This window comes from Mauremys mutica, chromosome 3 (genome assembly GCF_020497125.1).
Source record: "Mauremys mutica isolate MM-2020 ecotype Southern chromosome 3, ASM2049712v1, whole genome shotgun sequence".
NCBI lineage: Eukaryota > Metazoa > Chordata > Testudines > Geoemydidae > Mauremys > Mauremys mutica.
In genome coordinates, this window is record NC_059074.1 from 138,118,197 (window position 1) to 138,131,978 (window position 13,782).

General features: G+C 45.0%; 1 long non-coding RNA gene across 1 annotated transcript in view; it reads left to right on the forward strand.

Moving 5' to 3' along the window:
• Nucleotides 1–13,782, forward strand: part of LOC123365775 — a 51,610-nt gene that overhangs the window by 17,213 nt on the left and 20,615 nt on the right. Inside the window, exon 2 of the long non-coding RNA XR_006577748.1 lies at nt 1,146–1,233. This is a non-coding gene — a long non-coding RNA (uncharacterized LOC123365775). The remainder of the gene's footprint in view (nt 1–1,145; nt 1,234–13,782) is intronic.

Sequence of the window (13,782 nt, forward strand, 5' to 3'; positions counted from 1 at the left end):
ACTGTAGCTTACAGTTAGATGACAGATGTGAATGCTATCCTCAGACTAGATTGCTGCAAAGCAATTTCAAGAACACTTGTGAATTCAATGGATGGTGCATCATGCTGCTATGTGGCAACCCTACTTTAGGAGCAAATGTAGCATTCTCACTCTTCTGGGAGACTGGATGGCTCAGAGGATTGGCAACTAAATAAGGAGCCTTTCATACCTCAGTGACTGGTACTTTCTGCCACATGGAGCCTGGATTGTAATTGCCAAGCTGTGGCTTTTCAGTGTCTTATGTGAAACACAGGTTGGTAGTATTTGTTTGTAGTGAAGAAGTATCCCATGTAATAGAATCACTCCAATAAGTAGTTCTCACTCTGCAGTCTCAGCAGAGAGGTTAAGATTTGAGGCAACATGAAGAGTGAATTGCCCCCCATCACAAGAAGTGATCCCTCCATGCTAATGTAAACATCAGCAGGGTGTTGAAGGAAGGCTGTACTGCCAGACTACCTGCTCTGTGGGTAGAAGAATTCAGTCTCTAGTGGTGTTAATCCAACCCCTTTTTTTGTCCTGGGCCCTACAGCCATTTAAAAACAAAACCCAACCCGCTTCATTCTAGGGCTGGAGAGGGAGCATTCGTTAAGATGCCTAGGAACTCCTTTCACCAAAGCTAGAAGTTAGATACACTTTTTGATTCTTTAGGACTTGTCTAATGCTGCTCCCATTTATGTCTGTGGAAGTTCTGCCATTGACTTCAATGGGAGCACAATCAAGTCTTATAAGAGACAGTCTGTTTCAGTAGGCTCAACAACTGACCTTTTTTAAAAAAAGTATTCTAAGTGCATGTCAGTGTGGGGACTTTTCTAAAGTTGTCAATCTAATTTCTCTTAAACAAAACCAACACAAATCTCAGCCCTCAGAACATGGGTCTAATTCTGCTTTAAAACCTCACTCTCTCAGGTGTACTTGAATGGAATTTGGCACAAAATTTTGGGCTGGTTAAGGCAATATCCCTTGATGGTCCTTCTGTCATGTGAGATGGGGGGTCCCACCCTCCCTTTAGCTGGGAGCACCAATTGCAGGACCTGTGCAAAGGCTGTATTTCTGGAAGGGGTGCCCAAATCCTTTACTGCCTGAAGATTACTTTCTCTCTCCAAAAGAGAGTCTGTCTCTGAGTGGGACCCAAGTCAGTTACGCAGAGGACAAGCCATAGTCTCTGGAATTCCACCCATCTTTAAAAAGCCAAAGGTAAGTGTATGCCTTCTTAAAAATAACCAACCCACAGCTCCAATCCCTCTTTCTTCAAGAATGTGTTGAAACAAAACACAGCTCCTGCCGAGTCCATTCTCTTTCTTGGGTTAACCCTTTCCTGACTGGTTATAACCCTCCCATGACTGGCATACAGGGAGAAAGAAAGCAACAAACATACTCTCTTCAGTCTTGTTTGCTGGTGTGGAACAAAAACTTCCCTCAGTCTAGACAGGCTGGACTGCCTCCCCACTCCCCAAAACCCATCAACTGTCTTTCTCTTTGGGCTTGGCTGCACTCGAAACTTCAAAGCGCTGCTGCGGGAGCGCTTTGAAGTGTGAGTGTGGTCCCAGCGCTGCAGGTACTCCACCTCCCCGTGGGGATTAGCTTGCAGCGCTGGGAGCCACGCTGGGAGCCACGCTCCCAGCACTGCGGCACTGTTTACACTGGCGCTTTACAGCGCTGTATCTTGCAGTGCTCAGGGAGGTGTTTTTTTCAGACCCCTGAGCGAGAAACTTGCAGCGCTGTAAAGTGCCAGTGTAGCCAAGGCCTTTGTTAGATATGCTACAGGAGGGCTAACTGCCTTTAGCTGCTTTACTGCCCTCTCTGTTAACCCTTGTGTCTCAGAGAGAAGTGCCACTGGAGCCTTGCATGGCCCCAAAGGTATTGGAATATAGACTCTCACTGGCAGTTTGGGGACTTTACCCAAGACTCAATCCCTTCTCTGAATTTCATCCCTAATGTGTGGTATAAAGGAGAACATTTATTAAGTTTAAATCTCAAACATGTAGGGGTTGTGCATTGTAAGCAAACTTAAAGGATTTTCATAATGTCCATTTTTAAATATCTCTAATGCAGCACAGACTTAAAAAAAACAAAAATAAATCTTTAATCCCTTTAAGATATCGCCTTTCTGAAATGTGGTCTAGATGAAATTACTGTAAGGTGGGGTACACAAGTGGCTTAAAGACTGTACTCAGAGTAGTTTATCAATGGTTTGCTGTCAAGCTGGGAGGATGTATTGTAGAGCCTGTCCTTGGTTTAGTACTAATCAATATCTTAATGACTTGGATAGTGGAGTGGAAAGTATGATAACATTTGTGGATGACGGTAAACTGAGAAGGGTTGCACTGTGGAGGACAGCATTAGAATTTAAAATGACCTTGATAAACTGGACAATTGCTCTGAAATCAACAAAATGATAGTAAATAAAGACAAGTGCAAAGTACTACATTTTCCTTCTTAAATTCAAATGAGCAATGACTGGGTTGGCAGTAGTACTGCAGAAAAGAATTGGGGTTGTACTGGATTACAAATTGAATATAAGACAACCATGTGATACAGTTGCAGAAAGGTTAATATTGTTCCGGGGTGTATTAACAGAAGTGTCCTGCTTTACTCAGCACTGATTAGGCCTTAGCAAGAGTATTATGCTCAGTTTTGGGCACCACACTTCATGAAAGTTGTAGATAAATGGGAGAGAGTCCAAAGGAGAGCAACAAAAATGATCAAAGGTTTAGAAAACCTGACCTAAAGGAAAAGTTAAACAAATAGACTGGGCATGCTTCTCCTTGAGGAAAGGAGACACGGGGGGAAGACGGGATATAGGGAGGATAGGGATCAATTGTTCTCTGTGTCTACTGAATGGGCTTAATCCGCAGCAAGGGAGATTTAGGTTAGATATTAGAAAGCTTTTGTGAACTATAAGGATAGTTATGCAGTGGAAGATGGATTGTAGAATCCCCATCACTGGAGGTTTTTAAGGACAAGCTGGATAAATACCTGTCAGGAATGGTCTAGATTTACTTGGTCTTGCCTCAATGAAGGGGCAGGGCTGGAAAGGACCTAAAAAATTCATCTAGTCCAGCATTTTCACTTCTATCATATGCATTGTTTTAATGTTTAAAAATCTGCTTTTTATACATTGTTTTACTTTTTTAAAGCTTATGAATAGATTGGTTCATATTTGGAGAAATTATATTCTTATAATGCACAGTAACATTACCCACTGAACCTTTCAATTTCTATTCCGTGGCCAGGTATTGAAAATTGCATGGAAAGTTGTCAGTGTTAAATGAGCTCTGGGCAAATGACTTAATTTTAACTGTTTCTTTTTAAAACTGATCTTTAAGTTTTAAAACTGAAACTTTAGAAAGTATGGAGGTTCCCAAAATAAGAGTTTATTGCATGGATGGTTAATGTAGTTTCTGAACTCACTATCTGTTCATAGATAAAACACAAGATGCTTTCTACACACACATCTGATTGTCAGGCTGGGGCAGAGTCCTCTGTTTGGTGATCTCTTCTGGTTCTCTTGTTCCTATAACTTCCTCCACCCCCCCCCACCCCCCGCTCCATATTTGTACAAGACACTTAGTTGACCTCCATCTCTTTGATATAACTTCACTCCTGTGGTGGAGGCAATCATTTCTCCTGGGCCTCCACAGCCTTCCCAAAGGTCAAATAGAGAGGAGACATTAGTGTGGGCATTGTCTGGGGTATCTACTCAGTGTCCCCCTTCTGTTCAACCTCTGTCCACACTCTGGTCTTTGCCCTGGAATTCTCCCCAAGTAATTACTTGACCCCTAGTTCCTTTTTGGCCCCTCCATTTCTCTGGGGAGGGCCAATAGCCTCTTTGTGGGAGGATTATTATTGATTTGTATTGCAGTCATGCCTAGGCACTTTGTAGACACCTGGACAACAGAACTGTGATATCTTACCACATGGTAAGGTAAATTACTTTTCCCTTGGCAGAGACCAAAGTTAAGTCATGGGGCTCAGTTAATAGGTGGAGAATTACAAAACCTGTGAATTTGTTGAACTGCCAACTAGTACAGCGTGTGCCAGACTAGATTGTCTGCCCTAGTGACTAGAGATGAAGTAACAGCCACCGTCAGCAGCACCTCAACAGATTCCAACATAGCAAGTTGGACTCTGACACTTCCCATGACTCATGCAGCTAAACAGAGAGCTTACCTCCCCAGGCTCCCTACCTGCAGCTCAGCAGACTTGAAGAGCTCCTAAGCTCCACAAGTCTTGCATCAAGACATGTCTTCATCTATAATTAGAATAGGAATTAACATTTGTCTCAGACACAGCTATATCACAACTATTGGCAAATCCTGACTTGTTGACCATGGTGTATTGCATTAGCATGTAACACAAACAGCAATCTTAAATTTGCTATGTAACTGAGTTTCTTGATTTGTGCATTGAAAACCTCATTTGTAATATTGTAACAGGTGTCTTTCATGATGTTAAAGCAATCAAGTGAAACATTGGGAGGCAAATTCAAAGTGCACTTCTAAGCAGACAACACACTTGCATGCTTTCTATGCAAATATATCAAATTAGACTAACCATGATCTTTCAGAGAAATGTAAATGTATTTTCAACACACTGCACTATCTTCTGTCTAAAGCAAGAAGACTGCTACTTGAAAAGCTCCAAAAGTTTGATTTAGTTAATCACTTACACAAAGAGCATCACTTACAATGTTTCACTGTAGTCTGGCTTCAGGGGGAAAAAAAGCATTGGTATATACACAATTTATTTCCTGTGTATCACTCTGGTGGGACCTGGTATGAAAGGAGTGATATAGTGGAATAGTGACATTTAAAAACTGAGACTTGAGAGAGAAATTTGTTGCTGTTCCTAGTGGGCAGCTGTACTAGCCATCAATTCTTGCAAAATCAGAGGCTGCCTATCCATGCAATTACAGTTCAAGAACAGTTAAACACTTTCAGTTTCTGTTACAGAAAGTACACCAAACTGAGAAGCATTCTAATAATCTTTGTAGCATCAATTGGGATAGCAAGAACTGTCTCAGGGGACTGCAGGAAGCACAAATGAAAAACTTAATGAGGAATTAATTGATTACACATGCTAAGGACATATGTGAAAACAGGAAGTCCACTCCAGAATCAGATGGTAAAATCTATTGGACAAACAGGCTGCTCAAGCAGTCAGATATCTGATTTCATCTGTCAATTGAAATCGATCATTTGTTCAAGTTTAAGTATCTTTTCAAAAATGCAATAAGATACATAAAGAGAGATCATGAAAATATCTCTGGCACTGATGCAGTAGTACTCAATACAAGCATCAATTGTGTAGCCATTAGCCTTTGGGGAGTATCTACTTTGTATTTATCATATCTTAAGTAACTCTACTAATCCTATGTACTAGAGCACCTCTGCCTTACAGCTAAACAAATGGCTATGGAAGCAGGCTGCAAAATATTTTGTTTTGTACAGTTCTATATCCCTCCTTCCATCCCACTCCCTATTATGTTTGATAAAATGACTGAAGCGCATTACTTTGGGCTTCACTGGCCAGTTCTGCCATAGGGAGTCCAAGCTTGACAGCTGCTTTGTAGGCGTGGTCTACAGTTAGTCAGTCAGGGCTGACAAAATCCACAATGTCAATGCAGCTATGGCAAAAGAGAAGTACTTCTGTTTGCATAGCTAACATTCAGGGAGATGGTGTTCCTACACCAAAAGGAAAACTCGGGCCTGGTCTACACTAGGACTTTAATTTGAATTTATCAGCGTTAATTCGAACTAACCGCTCAACCGTCCACACCAGGAAGCCATTTAATTCGAACTAGAGGGCTCTTTAGTTCGAATTTGGTACTCCACCCCGGCAGGTGGAGTAACGCTAAATTCGACATGGCTAGCTCGAATTAGGCTTGGTGTGGATGCTAATCGAACTTAGTAGCTCCGGGAGCTATCCCACACTGCACCACTCTGTTGACGCTCTGGACAGCAGTCCAAGCTTGGATTCTCTGCCCAGCCACACAGGAAATGACCCGCGAAAATTTGAATTCATTTTCCTGTCTGGGCACTTTGAATCTGACGTTCTGGTTGCACATCGGGGCGAGCTCCGCAGCACCTGCAACGATGCAGAGCTCTCCAGCAGAGGAGTCCGGGCAATCCCAGAATAGAAAGAGGTCCCCAGCATGGACTGACAGGGAAGTCATGGATCTGATCGCTGTGTGGGGCGAGGAGTCTGTGCTCTCGGAGCTGCGCTCCAGCAAGCGGAACGCGAAGACCTTTGAGAAGGTCTCGAAAGCCATGAAAGAGAAAGGATACAGCCGGGATGCGATGCAGTGCCGCGTGAAAGTCAAGGACCTAAGACAAGGGTATCAAAAAGTCAGAGCGGCAAACGGACGCTCCGGAGCACAGCCCCAGACATGCCGCTTCTACGAGGCACTGCATGCCATTCTAGGTGGGTCTGCCACAACTGCCCCACCAGTGACGGTGGACTCCGAGGACGGAATAGTGTACCGGGACAGTTCCTCCTCGATGTTCGCCGATGGGGAAGATGAGGAAGGGTCTTTTGAGGACGGCGCAGGCGACAGCGAACACACTCCCGCTTTCCCTGACAGCCAGGATCTCTTCATCACCCTCACAGAGATCCCCTACCAACCCTCCCCTGCCGTTAACCCGGACTCGGAATCAGGGGAAGGATCAGGCGGTAAGTGCTACACACGTATAAACATTTATTTTTTATAACATTGTTATAGAAAAAATAGAAACTGTATTTACAAAATTCTAAATATTAAACTATATGAAGAGAAGGTCCACACAAATGGGGATAGAAAAATAATCCTCTAGCGACATTTCCACGAAGGTGTCATTCAATTCCTCGCAAAGCCTCCGCATGAGGTTCATCGGAAGAGGTGCCTTGTTGGGCGCGCCGTAGAAGCAGACTCTTCCACGCCAGGACATCCGAATATAGAGTGGAACCATTGCCTCGACTAGCATTGCTGCATATGGTCCTGGTCTGTACAGTGCATCCCGTAACATCCTGTCTTTCTGGGCACGAGTGACCCGCCTCAGGGTGATCTCGTTCTGCAAATACTGAATCTAAGTAGGGCAATTAGTGTAGTGTTACTATTGTTAATGGTTTACAATTAGGTTGCATAACAATGACCCTCGCCTAACAGCCACGTGCGAGAGGCCACAGAGAACAAGCATCCATTGATCGTTCCCGTGCACTGGCGGGAGGGGCTGCAAAAGGCTCATCCTTTCTGCTTTGCACATTGCCTTTAGCAGGAGAGCACAGCTAACCACTAACTGATAAGCAGTATGTACTGTAAGGCTTACCAGGACTTTGTGCAAGAGGGATGCAGCTGTCTTTCCTCGCTTGTGCGCTCTCCAGTGCAATGGCGCCGCCAATGAGAGCGTATTCCGAAATCTCGGACTAGTTCTGAGATCTCCTGAGACTTGGTTCCCTCTTTGGTCTTGTTAACTGAAACTGACTAGACTGTGTTTACTGTTGGCAAACATGTATGTGTTCAAGGAAATCACCTACTTTTTCGCATCACACAGCTTCGCCTCTTTCCCGGACTGCCCCGGCATCCCCCTCGCAGAGGCTGGCTCAGATTAGACGCCGAAAGAAAAAGACTAGGGACGACATGTTCCAGGAACTGATGGCCTGCTCCAGAGCGGAGGCGGCAGAGCAGAGACAGTGGAGGGAGACCCTGTGTCAGCAGCATCGCACACACATGGAACGGGAGGATAGGTGGTGGCAGGAAGACCAGCAGGCGACTCAAACGCTGCTTGGTCTAATGAGGGAGCAAACGGACACGCTCCGGCGCCTTGTAGATGTTCTGCAAGACCGCAGGCAGGAGGAGAGAGCCCCCCTGCAGTGCATCTGCAACCGCCCTCCAACGCCAAGAAGTCCTGTCCCCCCCTCACCCAAAGTTACAAGAAGGAGGGGCGGTAGGGGCCGTGAGAACTGTCCCTGCACCGCAGCAGACCGCTAATGTTCGAGACACCTCTCGCGCTGTAAATTTGTACAAGTTCTTTCCTTACAGCATCAACCAGTCCCAACTCCAAGTTTAACCCCCCCACTGTGTACTACATTATTAAAAGCGGTTTGGTGTTACTCACTGTTTCCGTCACGTTTCTCGTGTCAGAAGACTTTCTGTGGGTGTGTGTGTGTGGGATTGTTGTGCATGAGAGTGTGGGAAACTGATATGCAAGTTTCTAGGATGAGGCTAGTTCTTATCTGCTGGGAGGCAATAACAGGATAATAAATTAGAGGGTTGGCCAGGATGTTAATTAGCCAATGAAGTTACAGCTGCTGCCTGTGTGTATTTTATTAACCAATTAGCAATTGCTTGATTGCTTGCTTTAAGTGTATAAAGATGTATGCTGGAGAGAAATAAAATGACTCTGCTTCAAATCAAATTGATTGTTGAGCTTTGTCCACGCACGCCTGCGCTGCAACAAATGGTGACCCCGACGTGATTCGTATCGAATGAAAGTGTCGGTGGCCTGACCCAGGCGGAGAAGCCCAGAGGCGAACGGCCAGGAGCCTGAGCCCAGAGGCGGGGAGTGCTTATCCGACGTGACTCGTATCGAGTGATGATAGTGTCGGGAGCCTGAGCCCAGAGGCGAACGGCCAGGAGCCTGAGCCCAGAGGCGGGCGGCTGGGAGCCGCGGCGGGGAGTGCTTGGGAAGCCCCCGGACCCCGACGTGATTCGTATCGAATGATGATAGTGTCGGGAGCCTGAGCCCAGAGGCGAGTGGCTGGGAGCCTGAGCCCAGAGGCGGGGAGGAGCTGCGGCGGGGAGTGCCGGAGAAGCCCGCGAGCGTCCGAAAAGAGAGACGCACCTGAGCCCTGAGGAGAGCGGCTATAAGCCGCGGAGGAGAGGGGCGGCTATAAGTCGCGGAGATAAGCGGCGGCTACAAGCCGCGGAGGAGAAGGGCGGCTATAAGCCGCGGTGGATAAGGGCAGAGCAGCTAACGTGAGTACCGCTGTATCAGCTGAAGAAAAGATAACACAGAAGCCTTTGTTGTACATTATGAACCGACAGGGGAAAAGAATCTCCCCTGCTGCACTATCTTACTTATTAACAAGAGAGGGGGAGTTGTGGAGGCTTCTCCCGACCGGCCTTCGGGCACAGGACGAGGAGGTGCTCCGCTGGAAGCGAGCCCTGGACGGGAAGACGTTGGAGTGCACGGCGCAGGTAGAGGCTCGTGCCGTGGCCCCGGAGGTCGTTCGGACCTACAAGCAAGTAAGTTGTTTTGGCAGGAGCCCGGAGAAGGCTGGCTGGTTTGAGCCTGGGACAGTGCTGGGAAAACCATTATGCTTCTCCGGTATGAGCAGCAATAGCTGACACAGGATTCACAGATTAAAAGAAGCCAAGCAGGGAAGGAAAAGGAACAGCATGAGTTAACTAAGCAAGCTAAAGATAAGACTTGGCGAACAGCCCAGACTAAAGAGAGCGTGACTGGGCCCAAAAAAGTTAATGAGAGCTGCAAAACTCGGCCTGGTATTACCGGAATGTGTTAGATTTCTTTTCTTATGGGTAAAGAAACGCTACAAAAAAGACTGACTGCTTGGACCCATGATTTTTACTGCAGAAAGACCCCTCCACATCAGAAGAATTTTTTTACTGATGATTGGCCTATGTAATTTTTTAGTCCTATTGTGTTTTTGGACAGCATGAAAAAGGGACAAGGTGTCCCTTGGCAGCCCCCATTGTGTTATTGGAATTTTTTTTTTTTGTTTTTTGAAAGAAGCAAAATTACTACGGGATGATGTCCTGGTAAATTTCCCCCGTAGAAGCTGAACCATGCCGGTGGTGGAAAACAAGAAAAAACACTTATGTTGTTGATATTGCCAAAGTCCAGAAATTCCTGATTAAAAAGACATTGAGAACTGACCCTGGTGAAGAAACAAAGAATTACACACTGGCAGGACGAAATTTGTGGGACTTATGTTTGGAACTGTGGTATTAATTGAATTTCGGGGTTTATTCTACAGGCTGCGCCCTGTGTTTTGGATAAATCCTTCAGTATGTATAGCCCACCCTAATTGAATTGTAAATGATATGTCCTTATTTTATTGAGGCTGAGAAAGCATTGCCGTGGGAGCTAGTATGTTTGAATTTTTGAATGGCCAGCTGATGGCCATTCGGAGTGATTTTGAGCACCAGGATAGCCCACTGCCCTTACAAATATATTAGGAGTACCATCTGATCTGGAGTTGTAAAAATATATTTAGACACTGTTTAAGTAAAAGTGTAAATATTTGCAGTGCCCCTCCCCAGCATGTAAACCAGTTGAGTTGGGGGGTGAGGGCTTTTACATATCGAACCCTGCCGGGTTCATGGGGAGGATGAATGTGAAATTATTTACCCCAGCTTTTTAGAGTTTAATTGTTTGTTGTTTTTCAAGTTTGAGAAAACTCAGCCAAAAGGTTTGTTGAGTATTCTCAAGGGGGGAGTTGTGAGTTGTAGGCATAAATCTAGGTAATTTGGGAGAATGGCTTTGAATTTATGTGACCCAAAATACCTTTATGTAAAGTGCTTTTGTTAGCCTTTTTAGATTTTTGTAAATTTTGTATTATGTACTGATTATTGGCAGTTGTATGATTGTTTGATATTTGATGTAGCCCCCACGGTGGGAAAGTACAGATAGTTGTTCACAGAAGATACCAGAAAGGTAGGGGCTAGTATGGTTTAGCAAGAGGAAATATGGATCGGGCCCAGGCAGGCACGCAATAGATAGAGAACTTGAAGAGGAAAAAAGGATCGGGCCCAGGCGGCGGGCAACAGACAACAAGCTTGGAATACTGGTTGATAACCTTTGAGGGCGTAGCGAGAGTAAAAGGTTAATTCTATCGTTGCCAGAGGGAATAGAGGTTGAATTTTGTAAAAATGCTTAGAGAAAAGTTTTTGGTGTTTTGAAATGTTTGTAAATAATTTTAGGCAAAGAAATTAGTTTGCAATTGTTTGGCCATGAATATTTTGTTGTATTAGTTGAAGATTGTATATTGTGCTATGTAATTGTAATTGTATTAGGCTAAGGGCATATAAGTGGTGATGTTTTTTTTTTTTTAGTGTTAAAAAGTAGAAGTTAATAGTAAGAACCCTTAAGCTGTGAATAGCTTTGAATTTAGAAGTAAACCAGGATGCAATTGTATTATTGTAAATGATTTAGTGGATGATGTAATTTTTTTTTTTTTGCTTGATAGTAATGAGGGTATTTGTATATTGTATGTAATGATTGCTTGCCCAGTAGGGGTAGTTTTGTTTTTGTTTTTTAGATATTAAAGAAAATTGGTGTTAGCTGCATAGTATTTAATAAGGACCATGCATTTATTATGGAGTTTAAATTTATGTTTTATGTTTTATGTTTGTTTTTGGCCAGAATTATTGTTGTGTTAAGATTTTTATGTGGTTTATGTTGTGGTTTTTTTTTTAGGACCCCCCCCTCCCTCAGTGTCAGTTTGATCACCTGACATATGAGGGATGAATTGGTAACAGCAATTTGTCACAATTTGGTGTGCAATAGAGTATGGGGGAATCCTGCAGAATTTATTATTTTTTGTTGTTGTTGTATTTTGATGTTTTATGTTTTGTTTTGTTTGATGTTGTTGGTGTTGTATGTTATGAATTGCATGGTTATAGGTGAGCTTTGTAGCATAAGGTATATTAATTTTTTTGTTTTGTTTGTATGCCTTTTGTTATAAGTTTGGTGTAGTTTATTGGATGTTTTTAATTTTTTTGTGTTTAAGAATAGAGGGGAGATGTCCGGTTGCATCTTCCCTATGCTGCCTTGGTGGAAAATTACAGCAGCGTGGTTACAAGAACAGAGGGATGAGATAAAGTTGTTATGAGAAAGTAGGGAACTGCCAGAGCGAGGCAAATGCCAGGTGGCCTAACTGGGATCAGATAAGTTGCATGGGAAATGGGAATTTAGTAAGCAAGGTGGATTCCGGCGAAGTGGGTCCGGCCTTGGCTGATTTTGGCGCAGAGTGCCATAAATACAACGGCTTTCTGCCTGCTGCCCCATGTTGCTGCAGTGGAAGCCCTTATTGGAAACCTGCTTTGTGGGTGTTTGCACATTGGCAGAACCCTCCTGGCCCCTTGGGCCACTTGTGTTACCTGGAGGAGGGATGTATAGGTAAAAGTAGGGCACTGCGGAAGATATTGTTACGGTTTAGTTAGGCAGCTGGTGTTTAGATTTGCTTTTAGTTTTGCTGTGTAATAGATTGTAGTAATGTGATGCTATGAGCTGGGAACGTTTTGCTGTGCCTTCCCTTTTTTATTATGAGAAAAGGGGGGAAGTGTGGGATTGTTGTGCATGAGAGTGTGGGAAACTGATATGCAAGTTTCTAGGATGAGGCTAGTTCTTATCTGCTGGGAGGCAATAACAGGATAATAAATTAGAGGGTTGGCCAGGATGTTAATTAGCCAATGAAGTTACAGCTGCTGCCTGTGTGTATTTTATTAACCAATTAGCAATTGCTTGATTGCTTGCTTTAAGTGTATAAAGATGTATGCTGGAGAGAAATAAAATGACTCTGCTTCAAATCAAATTGATTGTTGAGCTTTGTCCACGCACGCCTGCGCTGCAACATGTGTGTGTGTGGGGGGGAATTGTAATTGCAGTGCATAGCCCACAGTACCATGGTACAGACTTGGGTGCAGGGTCAACTGCAGGGCACACACAGACTGCAGTCACTAGGCACCAGGGTCAGTCTGTGTGGTGTATGCTGCCCCGGGTCTTTCGTTGATGTGTATGCTTGTCCAGGGTCCTGGTGCCTGCCATCCCCGAATGTAAAGGCAGGCTTCCCTTCACATGCACTTCGACCGTAGCCACGATCCTCCCCGGTGCCCTGAGCCCCAAAAAGAGCCCTCATCCAGGGGCAGATACTCACCCTTCCCCCACACCCCTCACCCCTTCCAACGCCCAAACCCACAGCCCACAGCCGTCATGTAAACCCCTATCCAAAGACGGCACCCCTCGCCCCTTCCTGCAAACCCACCCATTCCTGCAACCCTCCCCCTACATGCAGAACCACCGTAAACCGTCCCCCACCCCACAGACCTATGTAGGAGCAGGAGGCTGTCCGTCCTGTTTTGGACAAGCGGTCTGTACATCAGTGCACACCTTACCCAGCACAGAATGCTTCCATGTTTCAACCAAGAAACAGAAATGCAAAGTCAACGAAAGATTTATTATTAATTACTGTAACATTTCGTTAGTTTTAAAACGTGCTTTGGAAGTGGGGGAAACTTGGAGAACCGGGTTTGTGAGCTCAGATCTAACTGGACACATACAGACACAGGCCCATGATCAGGCTCTCTTAAAATCAAGTGGACAGTCACAGGTTACCCTGCTCTGCGAGGAAACTCGCTTTCAAAGCCTCCCTGATGCACATCGCTTCCCGCTGGGATATTCTCTCGGCACGGGTGTCTGGCTGATCGTAAACAGCAGCCAGGCGATTTGCCTCAACCTCCCAAGCGGCCAAAAAGGTCTCGCCCTTGCTCTCACATAGATTGTGGAGCACACAGCAAGCAGCAATAACTACTGGGATATTCTTTTCGCTGATGTCCGAGCGAGTCAGTAAGCTCCGCCATCTCCCCTTGAGACGTCCGAAAGCACACTCCACCACCATTCTGCACTTGCTCAGCCGGTAGTTGAAGAGTTCCTTCGCACTGTCCAAGGCGCCTGTATAGGGCTTCATGAGCCAGGGCATTAGCGGGTAGGCCGGGTCCCCGAGGATCACTGTAGGCATCTGCAC